The sequence below is a fragment of the Bradysia coprophila genome (genome assembly GCF_014529535.1).
Source record: "Bradysia coprophila strain Holo2 chromosome X unlocalized genomic scaffold, BU_Bcop_v1 contig_173, whole genome shotgun sequence".
Classification (NCBI taxonomy): domain Eukaryota; kingdom Metazoa; phylum Arthropoda; class Insecta; order Diptera; family Sciaridae; genus Bradysia; species Bradysia coprophila.
The window spans coordinates 4657763-4675386 of NW_023503302.1; the positions used below are offsets into that span (position 1 = coordinate 4657763).

A 17624-nucleotide genomic window follows, 5' to 3' on the forward strand; every position below is an offset into this window, starting at 1 on the left:
TATGTAGAGAAATGAATTCGGTAGGAACAAACAAAACTCTTTCATTGTAAAGTTTGTAGAACGATGAATTCTGTAGGAACAAACCAAAATCTTTACTCCTACAAATTGTAGAAATGAATTTAGTTGTATCAGACTAAACTTCTCCCTCACACAATCTGTAGAAGGATTAAGTAGGAACAAAACACATGCCTGAACCATATGATTCATAAAAGGTTAATATAACTGACTATTTGATCTAATTAATATTCTGTTATAAAGTCGTTAATAATATTTGGTTTCGAAAGCTCTAGAATACGTAATGCGAATAGCATTTTCCTTTTTAAATTATCGTCTGTGCCAATAGTCAAAATTGTATAAGAAAAACTATTGATAGGCGCCTGCCAATAGTCATTTTAATAAAATTTTCACTATTGGCAGGCGCCTGCCAATAGTCATTTTAATAATATTTTGGCTATTGGCAGGCGCCTGCCAATAGTCATTTTAATAATATTTTGGCTATTGGCAGGCGCCTGCCAATAGTCATATTAATAATATTTTCACTATTGGCAGGCGCCTGCCAATAGTCACTTCGTTTATTTTCACTGGCCGTTTAGAAAACTCAAATTTAATTGGTTCCAAAAGATAGTCCAAAACAAAAATTTTTGAACCCGCCTCCTGCAATATTTAAGACCATCTGCTGCGAGTCGTTTTTTTGGGAATTAAACACAAAGTGTTTTTGTGTCCAAATCTCAAAGTATCTGCTTCGAGTAGGGAAAGGAAACCGGAAGGCTTTTGGCAATACCGGTATTTTATCGAATTGCTATTTCTCGTTGAATGTCAAATATAATCGAAGAAATTAATTTGTAGAATCATTTCAAACAGTTTTTCATGCTTGGCATTGGCATTGACATCGGCATTTTTTACTTTCGGTTCTCACAACAAGCATGAGAAACTTCATACGTCACGCGAAAGTGAACGGTCCCTGTGACTTAAATAACTATTAATGCAGATTACTATTTTGAATACTTCGTTTAGTTTGAAAATGGATTTCATTACGTGGACACTTTCTATAAATACAGAGAGGGAATAAATTCATTCTATAATATTTTCGTGTTGGGTCTAGGTCCTCATTTTCTTCTTACAAAAATAAACGAGAGAATATCTCATGAAATTTTCAATGAAAAAAGACCTCTATTTGACATAGTTCCATTTTGTATCACTGCTTGAGAGACGCTTGGTATAAAATCAATAGTGTTGACTTTTCCGAAAGCCTCCATTATTGCTTACAAACATTCCATATACGGGACAAAATTCTTAGTATGCTTTAATACTTGTGGATTAAAAAAACCGATCGGTCTTTCCCTATAGCCAGCACTGTTTCAATCTTCCACCGGAATTTCTTCTTCGATGTGATCATGTACAGAAAACCAGACATTACTCACTAGCCCTGGCCCATACATTCTTTTTCATGTTTGCCATTGCGGAACAAGATTTTTATGTTCAGTTCGTCTACATTTGTTCTGAAATGCTTTGTCAAGTATTGTCAAGGGCTGATAGAAACTGTGAACTGGAAATAGAAGATCACTTTTAACAAGCAGGGAAATCGTAGTGAAAGAGATAAAAAGATTGACATTTTTTAAATGACGGCACTTAATTTGAAAGAAGCACATGGCAGAAATAATGTAATACAGGTACTTCTAGCAAATTTGAAAGTTATTCGCTTTCATCTGTCTATCTACTAGTTTATTGATATTTTCTAAGCAAGTTGCATTAGTTTCGACACCTTTTCCTATTTTCAGTCACACTTATAAATGTTCATGTGTTAATGTCCAGACTCTTGGCCTTTCAATCGGATCATCAATTGCACATTAAAAATGACGGCCAGTTCAAATTTTTTTGCAGCCAACAACTCATTTGACGGGCAAATTGTATCAAGGGTTCAATATATATTACACACTTGTCACGAAGAAGTCGAGGCTTGCCGAGACTGATAGTGACAAGTGTGTACTCTATTTTATCACATAAGCGAAAACGAGACAACAACATAGAACTGAAGTGTAATTTTTCAATTAAACTTATAGTTGAGTAATTTTGACAGCCGAACACCGCGCGTATGTGATAAAATTTACTTCACGCTGCAACTTCACCATCGTTATTCATGATCGTCTCGCACTGCGGGACAATATCGTTCTATTTTTGTCCAATTGAAGTATGGCTAACAGTGGCTCGTTGCGGCAAATGTGCATGTGTAATTTCATTTCATCTATCGTTAGCGTCATTGTTCCACAATCGTCGCAGTAAAATTTTTAATCGTAATGGCAGGGTCTCTTCCTATGTTTCAGCAAATGAAAGTACACGTCAAACAATGCTCCACACGATGTGCATTCAAATTTGTTTAATCCTCTCGCCGCATTTGGTCATCACTATACCTTCACACACATTGTAGTGATTACTTTTTCTAAAACTCGAATCTACCAACATCAACAGTTATCGCAACGTTCGCTTAAAGCGCAAGTTACTTTTCGAATGTGTGCAGTCAAGTGCATCAACCTCCAAAAACCTGCTCCGCACCTTCTGCATTCGTATTCGTTCCTGATGGCGTAGTAGAAAAAAAGATTTTCTCCTAAATCTCCAAATTTTCCAGGGCAAAGAAACTCCTTGTGATATTGTAACGTTTTTTCATTCCAATTTTTTCCACTGCAATCTTCGCAATTAGTCAGGAAACAGCGAATTTTTATAATTTATTTTATTTCGACACATGAAAAAACACAATTTTGTATTTTTTAAATTGAAAACAAAACTCACATCAAATTTTTACATCAATCGGCAATGTTTTGACATGGCTCCGATGTGCCTTTGTTATTGTTTATGTGTAAATGAAAGTTCTAAACTGTTCTAAAAAACTCACAGTCTCCTGACAGCCTCTTGACAGTCTTTTTGGATATTTGAAAATATTTAAAAGAAAGTCGTACAAAGTTATTATTTAATAAAATAAATTTTAAATATATTTTAACTATCGTAAAAAAAATTCTGTAAACGCAGATTTGTTCTATTTTGTGTAAAGAATGTAATAAAATTATAAAAATTTTGTCTTCCCGACTAATTGAACTCACTGTGACATACGTGATCGTACAGCCTTTGGACTTGTGCGCAAGGCTGTATACTTTGGTACAGCCTTGTTGTGCGTGGCAGCGTGAACATTTTTTTTTTCTGTTGGTGCTATAAATTGTTTGAACGTCGTTCGTTGTCACAGCCGATTCAATTTCCTGTGCAATTTGATAGTCGTTCGATGTTGTCGGTATCACAACCCATCCCATTTCCGGTGCAACAGGCGGTCTATTTGGATGTTTGAAATAACTATCACTTTGCGTCCTTCTTCTCTTTTCCGCCGGCAGATCGCTTCATGAAGATTCTTTTTTCCCTTATGGGGGAATTCCTTTCCACAAATCTTACAGAAGTTCTCATTCGGTCGAATACATCCGAACTGGGACCGTTGATGTCGTTCGAACGACAATTTTCTGTTGAAATTTTTACCGCAGCAGCAATGATAACTTTTTTCCATCTTCAATCCTCGATTTGTTGAATCAACTGAATCTTCAAAAATTGATCAAAAAATAAACAAAAATTTGGAAGCGATCACCAAAACAATATTTTTCGAACCTACTGTGAAAATCACGGTCAGTAAAATCTTGTTTATCACAGATATTCCATATGTCACTGGGTCTTCTAAAATGGATTAAAAGTCCTAGGTACGAACTATTCTATTTTTGTTTCCATATGAATGAGACTCGATTTATTCTTATTGACGTTCAACGTTGAGAAGTCAATTTGTGCAATAATTGCTGAACACAAATTTGAAAAAAACAGTTTTCAAAAACTAAATTTCATTTTTCATTGTTCTGATTTTTCGTAGGAAGATTTCTATTTTTCAGATTCTCGAACACTGTGAATTCATCTAGAGAATAATAATAATAATTGGACATTCACATCGGGTTTTGCATCGTCAAAAATGGTTTTAGTATAGTATGAAAAAATTGTAATGTTATCGCAAAACTTTCAATTGATAACCGCTGTTAAAGTCTTTTCAGAGCTTTTGCATACTCGTTGAGGAGAAGTGTTGACCGTATACAGATTCTCTTAAAAGCTCGCGTGCATTATTTTCGCTACTTCAGTATAAAAGAGAATATCGTAAACAATTTGCTCAACTCTCTTCGTTCTTCACTTGTGTGAACATCAATTAGACTTTCTCTTATTGATGATAAGCAAAATAGCGTTGCTGAAAAGCTCAAAAGCTAAAAACATACGAAATATGTTGGTAGATTTTATGGGAGAAACGTTAACAGGCGTCAGTGTGTCTGGTGACTTTGAATTTGCTATAGGATGGCGTCTTAGTAAATCTCAATTTATTTATATGTATTTTAAACGTAGAGCGACGATATTTTACCATTTATTTGAATAAAATTTGAATTTCTTTTTTGCATTTGGAATATTTTTGAATATTTTAACTTCCATAAAATTCCAATTAATTAGAACAAAACTGTAAAAAAATGCTATACTCTGCTGCTATAGGTCTTATTATTCACCATGAATGGCTTGTTCTACTGGTTTAGAATTTTGGGAATATTTTCTTTTCCTTTTTTCTTCTTTCAAACATTATTTTATGGCTGCTCATCCGATAAGAAATTTGAAAATTTTTGTCCAGTGAAACAGAAAAAAATATCCGATTTAACGGAACGATAAGTATCAATGTTCTGAGGGGTTGTTTCGATTTTCAACATTTCTATTCTAATCTCTTAACTAACTTAATGGCAATTTACTCCAATCGTCTGGTGGATACTTTAGTCCGGAAGTCTTATGTTGGATTTAAAGATTGGTAATATGTTGAGGTTTGTTGAGAACAAAACTTTTTAATTGAATTGCTATGCAGTGTGTGCAGAGTTACAAAAATTAGGCAATCAGTTTTAATTCACGAAAATATATATTACAAATAACATGGTATAACAGATGTTCCGTCTGGTACTTCATTCGTTAAATGCATTGCTAAAGAAATCAGATACTAAGTGGCATAAAGGTCTATATTATTTTGAAAAATTTCCTAAAACCACAGCACACTATGAACAAAACTATGAGATTCAAGCCTGTGCTCTGGGATATTTGACTCAGTAAGTAGACTAACTGAACTAAAATAAATGTCACTGAACGAAAATGACACTTTAACGGAAAATCGGCTTTTTTCTTAAACTTATATAAAATTGCGGCGCAGTAGCATTACACTAACCTTACAAACAAAATTTGTATGAGAAATTTTGACTACTGCGTCGAAGAGGCTCCTTCTTGAAATTTCTGTGCTTGTGCTTGGTTAAGTGCAATGGGCCATTATCGCTGAATTAATTCAATTACAAACGGCAGGCGGGGTTTCATTCATAAATTACATACGGCAATGTCAGTGCTGTCATAAAATTTAAATCTTACACTCGAGAAATACGCGCTCTGCAAATGTTCTACCCCTCATTTAGGCTGAAACACGTATTTCTCGAGTTACTGAAGATTTAAATTTGAAAGACTGAAAGTTGTTACATAATTTACGAATAGTCCCTTATCAAAGAAAATTCGCCATAAAAACGATAATTTAACCGGAAGTAACCGGAAAGGGGAAAGGGGAATATCTTGTTTGCTTAACGAACGAAGAAGAAGAAGATTTTTTTGTTCCAGATTTTTTGATTTGTTACGGGCTAGAGTCTAGAAGCCAGATTAAGTGAAATGTTACAATTCAATCCAAACCAAAACAAAAAGTGACAATTGTGTCAGTTTTCATATTGCTAACGGCGTAACAGTTCCATGATTTTTCATATTTAGAGAAATATTTAGCGGATAAATGAAAAATAGTATATTTCAACATACCCCAATACACACAAGATGTGTGTGCGTGCACGCGCGGGCGAAGCTTAAATACACACATCGAGTGTGTATTGAGGTATTTTGAAAGATATTTTTCTGTAATAGTGAGAGTGTGTTGGTGCATTCCTTCCCAACCGTTACGTTCCTTCTCGACCGTTTACTTTCCCTACCGACCGATTCATATCATAGCTCATCATTACACTCTCACGTATACAGACAAAAATGTTCCAAACATAAAGCATCTGGACTACTTATAGTTTTTGCAGTTTACTTTTATTATTTGTTTTGCTTCTTCTCGTTTTTTTTTTTTTAAATAAAGTTTCAGTCGGCATCAAGATTTAAAAGCGGGCAACGAAAGCTGAAGAGTTTTTATTTGCTGAAGGGGCTAATAAAATTTGTTTACAGGATAAATGAAACAGGAAACCAAGGCAAAAGTTATGGGGTGGAAAAGTCCACTTTTGTGTGATATTCGATATTTTTTACTCAACTGACCCTCATAAACACCGAAAATATATTATTTTCCTTTTGCCATTCCTGAGACGAAATTGGTGTTAACTCCGGACAAATCACAAGCCGTGGCCGCATTTCAAAAGTTGCTGGGCGAAAAATAACTCTTATCTGTACCGATTCGTGCGTCTTTAAAACTATAATGTGTAATCGAAGTTGTTCACTTGTTGACTTGTAGCTCCTTTGAATTGTAACGCATATTGGAGCTACGCGGTGCGATTTTTTTTATGTAATTTAATGTTGGAAATAAAAATGAAATAAACAAAATTGACTTCATTTATAACACAGTCAATATAACTTGCGTTGGAATCGTTGGGACAATGCATCGTATTTGCAACTTCCTTGCAGGCGCTCGTTACACCTATACGAGTAAATAGAGGCACATGACTCACCGTCTCGTTTTTAGGTATCTAACGCCACACTATCTACATTCTCTTAAAATGTCTAACTTACAAGAATTATGGCTGTACAGGGTTACAGGGTACAGGCAAAAGCCAGAAAAGGGTACAGATTACAGTCAGAAAACGGAACTAGTTTAGGTACAGACAGATAGCTTAGTCGACACGAAAGATTTAAAGATTTCTTTTTTTATATTTACCACACACATCTCCGACATTCACTTTTCAATATGCTGGAGAGATGAATATTTATATTTCATCCGAATGCTCGTGCTACCGTGCACCTCCGACATCGTGAGAAAAGGGAAGAATTTAATCGTCGATTTGAAGTCTCATCAAATTTTGGTTAGACGGATAATCGTGTCATCATCATCTTAACCGTTCAGTGTTGCTGCTTTGAAACTTTAGCAATTTTGTTAATCATAACATTGGTTGGCTTTTTTGTGTGTTTGCGTTCATACTGACGTTGCTTAACGAATATAGAGAGTGGGTGGGATGAGAAGTTTTCTTTGTCATCACGTTGTTGGTGCTTTGTTGCACGAGTTGGTAGTTTTGTGTGTTAAAATGTGTCTGTAATTATGTTAAAATGAAATTAAAATATTTAAACGCGAATTTAGTGTTGTTGTGAGGTTTTGAATATAAATGTTGTCTGATGTGGTAATTTGCATTAAAAGTGCAACTTCTCGAAAGCAACCAAATGTAATTTAATTAATTACTCTGTCACAATTCCACAACTACTGTCTTCATTGAAAAGAATGTTTATTGCTGGTTGGAGCTCAGAACGTAACGGAATGTCCTTCCATTTAGAATTGTTTCCACTCATCGTATCGCTACCCATGTTTGATATCTACGGACGGGATGGTCCGATCCCCATGTCAGACAATTCAACATGGATTTTTTCCAGCGATGATATCGCATTGGTAACGTCCTAAAGTTCATTCAAGTTTCATAATTTGAGTAGTTGCAGTGTGTTTGGTGGCAGCAACGATGTTCACACTTAATGACTCGTATAAAGTAATCCAAATACGATTAATTTGTGTCTAGCCTAGATTTAGGCAAGTATCTAGGTGTGATTCGGAAGTCACGTTAAGCCAGTTGTCCGGACTGCACTTGCTATTGACTGTAAAAAGCTGTTAGTAACACATTTTGATCTCTTAGTTGCTTTGTCGAGGAAGCTATAGTCGTAGAAGTTCATCGTAGTCAAATATTTTCATTTTTATAATGAATCCCCAATAAAACCCTATTTGTTCCGTAACTGCATGACCACAGCTTTCCATTAGCATCATAAACGGCCACGTCAATCGTCGTCTCCTTCGGGCTTTCGATCACCACTGGCTACACATGAGACGACAGTTTTTTTCTGTTCTAAAGCTAATATTAGATATCTACACTTACACTACGCACATAAATGTATTACTTTTGCAATGCACGGACCTCCAGAAAAAAAGTCGACAGCAAAATCTTTTACAAACGCAATTCCAACCAATGTCCCGTGAATTCCATTCAACTAAATCCCGTTAATCGAATTCGGAGATTATAACTAATACATCGACTGAGTGGTTGTTTTAGCGGAAATAGAAAATCGTTTGAATAAAATCTGCAATAATCGTATACTCCTGGATTGTGTATAGTATATACGAGTCGTTAAAGTGTAATTAGTCAATTCGTTTCCCCTGTCACCCTCGTAATTACTCGTATGTTTCTCTCTCACTCTCTCTCTTTGTAATATATAAAAATTATCAAAATTTTGAGACCACTCATGTATAATATAAAAGCGCTTAATGTTAAGGCTACCAAACGGGGATCCATAACATAAAGTGAGAATGGTAAATGAGCAGTGCTTAACACATTTTACTTATGGCATTAATGGTCTTGTGTGACGCTACATAATGTGTGTTTAGTCCCATAGGATTTATAGTTTTGGTTATTTGCAGGTGTCTTTCATGATTACATAAATCTACACTTTTTTCCATACATTCTTGGCTTTCCAAACAGCCAGTGTCCAGGGGATAAAATGAAAGACGAACGAAGGGAAAAAAGAAGAAAAAAAATCAACAAAAATTCGAGCGAAGACGATGCGGTTCGGTTTTTTATTTGTTTTGCCTAAAAACATTTTGTGTTTGGGAGTTGGTGTATTGTGGTTGATACGGACAATGAAGATGAATTTTTTTGTTTATAGTTGGAAGAAAATTACTTTGGCAAATTTGATTAATCGTGATGGATATTCTTTTCGTATTTTTCGGAGGGGACCTCTGTTGTATATCGAATAAACAAAGTTTCTCACACAACAACAACAAAAAAAAGCGAATCATGTCCGAGAAAAGTGTATAGACGACGAAAGGAGAAGTGGAACGGTGTGTAGTGTACGATTCAAATATGTGCTCGAAACGGAAATGAAACGAAACCATTTATTTATTTATTAAGTTGGATGTTCCCACGTCCCACGTCTCAAGTACAAAATTCAAAACTTGTGGTTATAAAATGTAATTTATCGTTTTCTGTTTGGACCGCTGTCCAACTGGGTTAAAAGTTTTTCAACAAATCACCGGTTCTTCATCGATTTCTTTACATTCGGAATAAAACCACCAAAAATGAAAATCGTTACGAACTGTACATTGCTCGGTGTTCAGTCTATTTTGGTAACTGAAACGAAACGACAATACACAATCCGCATTGTCGCAAGGATAAAATTAATTTATTGTTCCTCAACAATTTTTTTTATATTTCTAATAAAATTTCCATAACTCATGTACAGGGTGGATCGCGTGGGTGCTTAAAATTCAATTCGTCTTTCGGGTCGCGTTAAGATTGAGTTCTTTTTTGGCGCAAAGAACCTTAGTGGGGCTGAACAACCTTTTTTCGACCTTCTAGAGCTGTACCTGTATTTGTACTTTGATGAGCTCTGGCGAGCGTCTATCTTCTTGTTCCAGTCTACGTTCATTATTTCGTCATAGGATGAGCTGTAACCATTCAAAATATACCAAATTTGTCATAGGTTCCAAAAAAAACAACCCAGTATGTGCCAATGTCACTTTTCTCGAAATTTTTATATGGAAAAATTAAAAATGTCTGATTCTATGATTTTCGTGGTATTTTCTAAACTGAATGCATATTTAATTAATAGAATTTGAAAATTACTCATTTCTTCGAATTTGAGCTTTTGCAATTTTTCATAAAAAAAAATCAAGTAATTCGACATTGGCAAATATTGGGTATCAGCGCAGTTTGTTTTAGGAACCTATGACAAATGTGGTATCAGGCTATGACGAAATAATGAACGTAGGCTGGAACGAGAAGATAGACGCCCGCCAGAGCTCATCAAAGTACAGCTACAGGTACAGCTCTAGATTTTTTCTGGAAACTCTCCCGACAAAATATTTTAAATTTGGGCTTAATATTATCGTGAGGTGAAGTCCTTTCATAATAATGAATAAAATTTCATGTAAATTGACTTGTCGAAAAGAAAGTTGTTCAGCCCCACCGTGTATATCTTGTGCAATCGAACGTTTTTCGTTTTCTTTTTTGTTTTAAAGACTCCACAAAGTTTTTGAACTCATTTCTCTTGAACGTGCATTGGAAGTAATAGATGAAATCTTGTTTGTCGTTAACGTGCCAATTTGATAATTTTCTAAAAGTTACACTTTTCGAAAAACAGTTACCGAAGCAACTTGATCAAAAATACACGAGAGATTGTTTCCATATCAATGAATTACGTAGTAGTAGTTTTACTACCTACCTACATAATGCGAAAGTTGAAATTCACATAAGAATTCAGGAGAAATGAACCGAAAATATTCGGCATGTAATCGATCACTTTCGCAAGGGGTAAATTGCTATCAACTTTCGCATGGGACAATTTTTTTTGGGCTAGTGCAAAATCATTGAAATTTACTTGTGGATGAGAATTACCACATTCCATTTCACAGAATTGCCTTGAAGAGATCTTCAAAAGAATTTTACTGGGAGGACTTTGTTGCTGAGAAACCTTAACTGCAAAAAGAAAAAAAAATGGTAAAGATGCTTCGAAGATACTGCTAAACAAGCGTTTCGAGTATAACTTCGGCGTGTCAGTGAGCGTTCAAGAAAATATGCAACACAACTGTTTTTTTTTAAACTTAGCCTGTATTGATGAGTCTTTGCTGAGATTCTCTGATTGAATAATGGAGAACTTAGAATTAGGGAATGTATTTACCGTTGATTTTCAGATAACCGGTTAACGGTATTACCGAAATTTGCAACAAAATTTACCGGTTATTTACCGATTAGTTTTGAATTTTTCTTCACTTAGTTGACGACAAGGAAAATGCTTTTTTTTAAAGAAAAAGGGAAAAATTTTGTTTTATTTAAGTTTCTTGTTACTCATTACTTACTGTGAATAAAAAAGGTGGTTCAGGACTCAAGGTTCAGTCAAGCAAATTCTTTACACATTATGTGGAGTACTACATGAGGCGACTTCATTATACACATTTCGGACGATTCACAAAAAATTACTCAGACGAGAACTAACCCGCTGGTCAAAGTTTTCTTTTCAGAACTTTCGTCATTGCAAAAAAAAAACGAGAAGTTGTCAATCTATAAAAATATAGACTTAATTTTCACAAAATATGGTGTTTGTGGTTGATACCATAACTGACATGTACACGCTGAACTAAAAATACTCTCATTACAATTAACATTTTAATTTTTTGGCAATCATTGTCCATATTATGGCCTTATTAAGGCCAGTCAAGTTAGCGATAATCAATGCATTTTCTACATGACGAATATGAAAATAACCGGCGGTAAACAAAATGTTATTAACCGGTAAACGGTAAATTGAATTACTTTAAATTTACTTATATTTAAAAGAAAGATATCATCAAAAGAAGACTAAAATTCAGTGGTTAACAAACGCCCAAATGTATTCTTTTCAGAAAAGTATCAATGCCTCTTAGGACGTTGATTTAATGATCACCAAATATCTGATGAACTTTGTGTTCAATGATAAACCGAAGACACAATGATCCACTCTAATCACATTATGCAGCATAGATGGACACATTTAGAAATTTATCAATATGTTTTGTTCCCTCTGTCTCTGTATTTATTTATTTTTATTTTTTGCTCATATGCCATGACCTATTTTTCCCATAAAACTGTTGTAACACTAGCAATTGACCTTTTTAATATTATAATTTCAGCCACATTCCATCACATGAGCAAGCCGAAGAAGTTACTTTTATGTTTCATTTATTTCCCTCCTTAAATATCATTGATTTTCATATTCATTAGAATTATAGGGTACCCCCGAACACTGCATAATGGTATAAGAAAGTTGCGGTAACGTAAAGCTCTTCGTGCGTTGAAGAGGCATTGGTGCTCACTTTTCTCAGAGCTGGTCAAACGACTACAACCAAATGTATTTTCTGTTGAAAGCTCACACATTCGTGGTCGGAATTGCGGTCGTACATTTTTGAAAAAGGATTCTGATGGAAAGATATCATCAAAAATGAAATATGAGGCACACAAATGTAGGCTACAATTTTAGTTAAGTACTGGTGCCTCCTAATATCTCTAGGTTACAGTCGTTTGAGTGTTTCATTATTAAAGCTACTCTCGAGTGCCTGTATAAATTAGATGACGAGTCATGATTCGTTGAGAGTCGAATTTATCCAGTAATTCTTCGGGTATCGGGTATTCTTCGGGCTTCGGGTAAAACCATTTTCCGTCGATCTGCATCCGTAGCATGGTCTCACGAGGTTCGAAAAACATATTCTCACATCTCAAAAGACAACAGATTTGACACCGTGAGATTACGTGTTTCGAACTATTGAGACTTAACTTTCGTTTTTTACTAGAGAGCCTTAAAAGTCTACGAAAAATACATTAAATTTAAACAAATTCAACAAACATGTGTTACGTACATGTACATGGACACCCGTTTAGAAATGGCACGATATGCCTTCACAAATTAAAACAATATCGAGTTTTATTCTTGATATATGTCCAGCGAATCCAGTGAATCAATTGTCCCTCTAGGAAAATGTTTTCTGATACTTTGTGTATCTTTAGTATGTTTATTTTACAAATTAATTAGCCGACTTTCTTAACAAATTAATGGTGATGGCAGAGATTTGGTTTGTTTTTGTTTTCCAATATCGAATGCCTAATATGTACAAATAATACTCGCAGCAAAAACTAAGTAGCGGCTATATGATAATAGAGTTCGGGAATAAATTTGTCCAATAATTGTTCGTTTATTGGACAATATGTTGGGATTTCATTGAAATGGTTCGAAACTTTGTGTGAAGTAGCACAACAATTGCTTTTGTATTTTTGTTTTATTTGTTTGCTGTATATAGCCGCGCTAGTAGTATTGAACGTGTTAGATGCTTTCGTAGATATGTAATCTACGCAGTTAGCCTTCTTCTTGCTTGTGAATCATTCACACTGGTCTAAAAAACATTCAACATAACAAATGGTTTCTATCCGTTGCTAATTAGCTGAAATCTCAATACATGGTAGTTCGGAGGAAGAAGGGATAGAAGAGCTATCGCATCTTTTGTGTCGAAAACCGTACTTTTCATCTTTCAATCACTACTTTTAACGCCATCAGCATGTAAAATCCATTACGTAACTTGTAATAAAAAATGAAAAGTCTCGTTTTGTGTGTTTATTGACCTCGGCTTGGCCTCGGATCAACAAAATTCACACGAAAACTCTACTTTTCATCTTTTTATCCATACTTACTTACTTTACCGGCACTACAACCCATTAAGGGTCTTGGCATTCTCCAACATGCTTCTCCAACCGGACCTATCCGCGGCTAACGATTTCCAACGTGTGACACCGATTGTTTGAAGATTTGATAGGACTGCATCGCACCATCTGGCCTTTGGTCGACCTGCACTCCTCTTCTCTTCTGGTTTGGTTTTCAATATTTTCTTCGGTATACGATTTTCCTCCATCCGTTCCACATGACCGAGCCACCGAAGTCTATTCAGTTTGATGATCCTGACTATGTAGCTGTTTTAGCTCAAAGTTGTATCGTCTGCGCCATCTGTTTTGATTCGGATCTAGAATCGGTCCGAATATTGTACGCAGGACTTTCCTTTCAAACGTGAGTAACGTCTGTTCTTCTCTTTGTGTCATGCACCACGACTCAGAGCCGTATGTAACCGATCTTATTACCGATCTGTACAATGTGCACTTTGAAACTCTGCTAACCGACTTGGACCTGAGGATGTTCCACAGACTATAATAACTTCTGTTTCCTAAAGTTATCCGCCGTTTCATTTCGTCCATGATGCTGTTGTCGGTATTTAGCTGAGATCCCAGGTACACAAATTCGTTCACCACCTTGAAAGTGTGTGCGTTGATTTGTACATTCTACTCGCGCGGTCGGTTCGAATGAGTGATGATCATGTATTCCGTTTTTGTGTCAACCACATTTAACCCGAGTCGGAACCGTTCCTCTCCAAGGCCACAAAGTTTTATTTAACAACTTCCATATTTCTGCCGATTATATCCAGGTCGTCTGCGAAACCAAGTATTTGACTAGATTTGGTGAAAATGGCGTGGGGTGATCTGGCAAACCATACGAATTGATGGTGTGCCAGATTCACCTCTAAGGGGCGAATCTGGCACCGTCATGACTTTTCGTTACTTGTAGGAAAAGGACGCATACTATGATCGCGTGTGCCAGATTCCCCGATGCCGTGAAAATGGTGCTGATGGTGTCTGTCTGGATGGTCCTCACGGCTGCTTCAAGAATCAGATCTTTCTTTTTCTAAGTGTGGAACACAATCAGTAGGAAACTGTAAGAAACAGTTTGCCAAACAACATTATATCAAAAAACGAAAAACATCTTATTAATTTAGAAAAATTAAATGAATCATTCATAGGTCAATTTTGGATAAATAAAAAACAATAAAAAAATCAATAAAAAAACTACAAATCAATTCAAAAAGTAGAAAGGAGAGATACCTACGAACTCATTGAAAATGCTAGGATGGCTAGCAGCCACGAAAATGTCATTTCTACGTCTAGTAGTTCTTCCAAGAACAGAATGGCGGGAATTAAAAGCGAAATTATGCTTCGTCGCATTGTTGACCATTTTATGTATTTCAATGTCAAACGATTCTGACAGTTTGTTTCGAATCCTTACACGGCTGTTAGCACCTTCTAACGTCATTTTCGTCAGGGTGATCAGTTTTTCGGGGATGCCAAATAAAACTCGGCCATCACTCTCCACAGTTTTTTTCTGATCACACTGTCGTATGCTGCTTTTAAATCAACGAAAAGTTGGTGCAGTTCGACGTTGTATTCCTTGCACTTCTCCAATATTTGTCTGATTACAAACATCTGATCTGTTGTTGAACGACCTTCTCGGAATCCATCTTGACATTTACAAACTGAACATTCCATGTGCGGGAGCTTTCGCCGGTACTTATTCTTTTTATCCATAGTAATGTAAAACATGCTACATGCGTCGAAAACCGTACTTTTCATGTTTCAAGCACACCTTTCGACGCCCTCAGCATCTAAAATCCAGGTATACTTTTGGAACCTAAACCAAATCTTGTTTTCCCTAGGTGGGTAATATGCCACTTTTGACCCTAGGGAAAACAAAAGCATGTTAAATACTACGGATATGTCCCAATAACATAAAAGTGCTCAAGTTATAAGTTGTTTGTTTGTCTAGGCATTTGGAGTAATTGAGGAGAATTGGATGGTAATTGTGACTTCCAATTTGTCTACACCAGCAACGCGGGAAAACTTTGGAAAAATATTTGGGGCTTCTAACAACTGAGATAAGACTTTTTCTTAATGCGAGAATATGGGTGATCAATGACATAATAGTAGGCGATAATGTTGTTGATGATCGATAATTATGAAAGTAATATCGATAATCGATAATTATTGAAACTTTTATAATTATCAGAAATTCGATATTTCAATAAAGCAATAAAAATACAGGAATTATTTTTAAATGTTTAATACATATAGTACGCAACAGTGCTCAAATTTGTCATTTCTGTGTTCGATTAAGAAAAATGTAATAATTACCAAAATATCGTTTTTTGATAATTAATCGACAATGATCGAATTTCGATATTATGATTATTATCGATAATTATCAAATTGATAATAATACGGATAATCGATTTATCGATAATTCCTTTCGATTGACTATTTCCTTATTTTTGAAATACCTATGCGAGAATGAAATGTCATAGTATGTTACATCACATTTTGTAAATATTTGTTTAGGCAAGTGTGAGGTTTGCGGAACGAGCCGAAAGCGAGTGGAGTAATCACACGTGCCTAAACAAGCATTTACAAGCAGTGACGTAACACATTTTACATGTTTGAAGATCATATATATCTACATAATATTCTCATTTCCCATCAAATAACAAGAATATTTGGTTACAAATCGTTGCCCAAAATAAAATTTCCAATGCCACATAAAACATTCTAAATTTCTAAATCATCTGTTATATTGTTCAGTGCTTACTGCTTACGTTTTTCTGTCTTAAAACGTTCAAAAAGAAACTATTCTTGTACACATAGAGAATGGTTGGTTGTGCTCCGAACCAATGTTTCATTACGTACATAAAAAATGTTTGTTAAGATATCGCATAGAGAAAGAGCATCGACGAAAAAGAAAAACAAAAATTTATTTATGTGTTACAGCTTTACGTGAACGAACAGTTAAATAAAGAGTTTTTTTTTACTGCTGAGATGTTGAAGGGTAAATTAAACGAAGACTTCTTTAGAAGTTGTTGAGTGATGCCATCGTTGTTATTTATAGTTTTTCTCCAGGGAATTAGTTTATTGTCAAAGTTTTGCGACTTTTTTACACTGAGCATGTTTTTTGTGCTGATTATTTGCAAAACTTTTCACCAATATCCTCAATATCACCTAGCAAGAAGAGATGTGGTTGACAATATCTCCACATTAACAATTAAAACAAAAAGTTCTGTATATCGGTTAGCCAACGGAATAACGTTTTTCCAAGTGAAATAGAAATAGATAAATAAACTATTGGCCGAACTTAATCACAATTTTATCGAATCGTAATTAAATGGGAATATAAATGAATAACAACCACATTGGACCACACACTACACATTTAATGTAGGTGGATGAATGTTTGTGAATGTTCTGTGTCGATATCAATATCGAGGTATTAATTGGAATGGACAGTTGAACCGATTTTTTAGAACAGCAAGAAATTTGTGCGGTACTTTTCCTTCCATAGGCTTAGCCTCGGATTAGCATTCTGACATTTAGTGCGATAATATACCTCCATACGATTCTTGTTACAAAAATAACTATCATACAACTCAGTGTCATAATGCTCTAAATTTGAAAAGTTTAGATGCCTCTGTTCAACGCACTTCAAGCAAAAATGATCATAGTCAACAGCTGCCATTTCTCCGAGCCGATCGTGAAGATATTGTTAGAAAAGCCATGTTTTTGTAATTGGCGCTAGAAAACTAATAGCCCTGTGGCGCTGAAAACCTTAATCCGGCTCTGTATTTAGAGTACCACTCATGCTTGAAGTGCGTTGCTCTGTTGCCTCGTGCCATACTCCGTACTTCGCACCGACTTTCATAACTTTTTATACAACAGACCGATCTAAGGTTCTCAGTTTTCGAACATTATGATCTGTAGTTAAATAACTATTTCATGCCAAGGGCATCTAGATATCCATAATGCAGTAGTGACAAGTTCAGTCACCACCTTTCAGAAGTAATGTTTCTTCTTCCGAATTGTTGAATTCTTCTAATTTATAGTAAAACTATGCTGTGGTCATGTGACGGTCACCACCTTTCAGAAGCAATGTTTCTTAGT

At 35.3% G+C, this 17624-nt stretch overlaps 1 long non-coding RNA gene across 1 annotated transcript; it reads left to right on the plus strand.

The window, feature by feature from the left end:
* Positions 1-2752: 2752 nt before the first annotated feature.
* On the plus strand, positions 2753-11094 carry LOC119068274. Its single transcript, XR_005086124.1, has 3 exons — positions 2753-2954; positions 10472-10474; positions 11082-11094. It is a non-coding gene; the product is annotated as an uncharacterized LOC119068274 (long non-coding RNA).
* The last annotated feature ends 6530 nt before the right edge of the window (positions 11095-17624 follow it).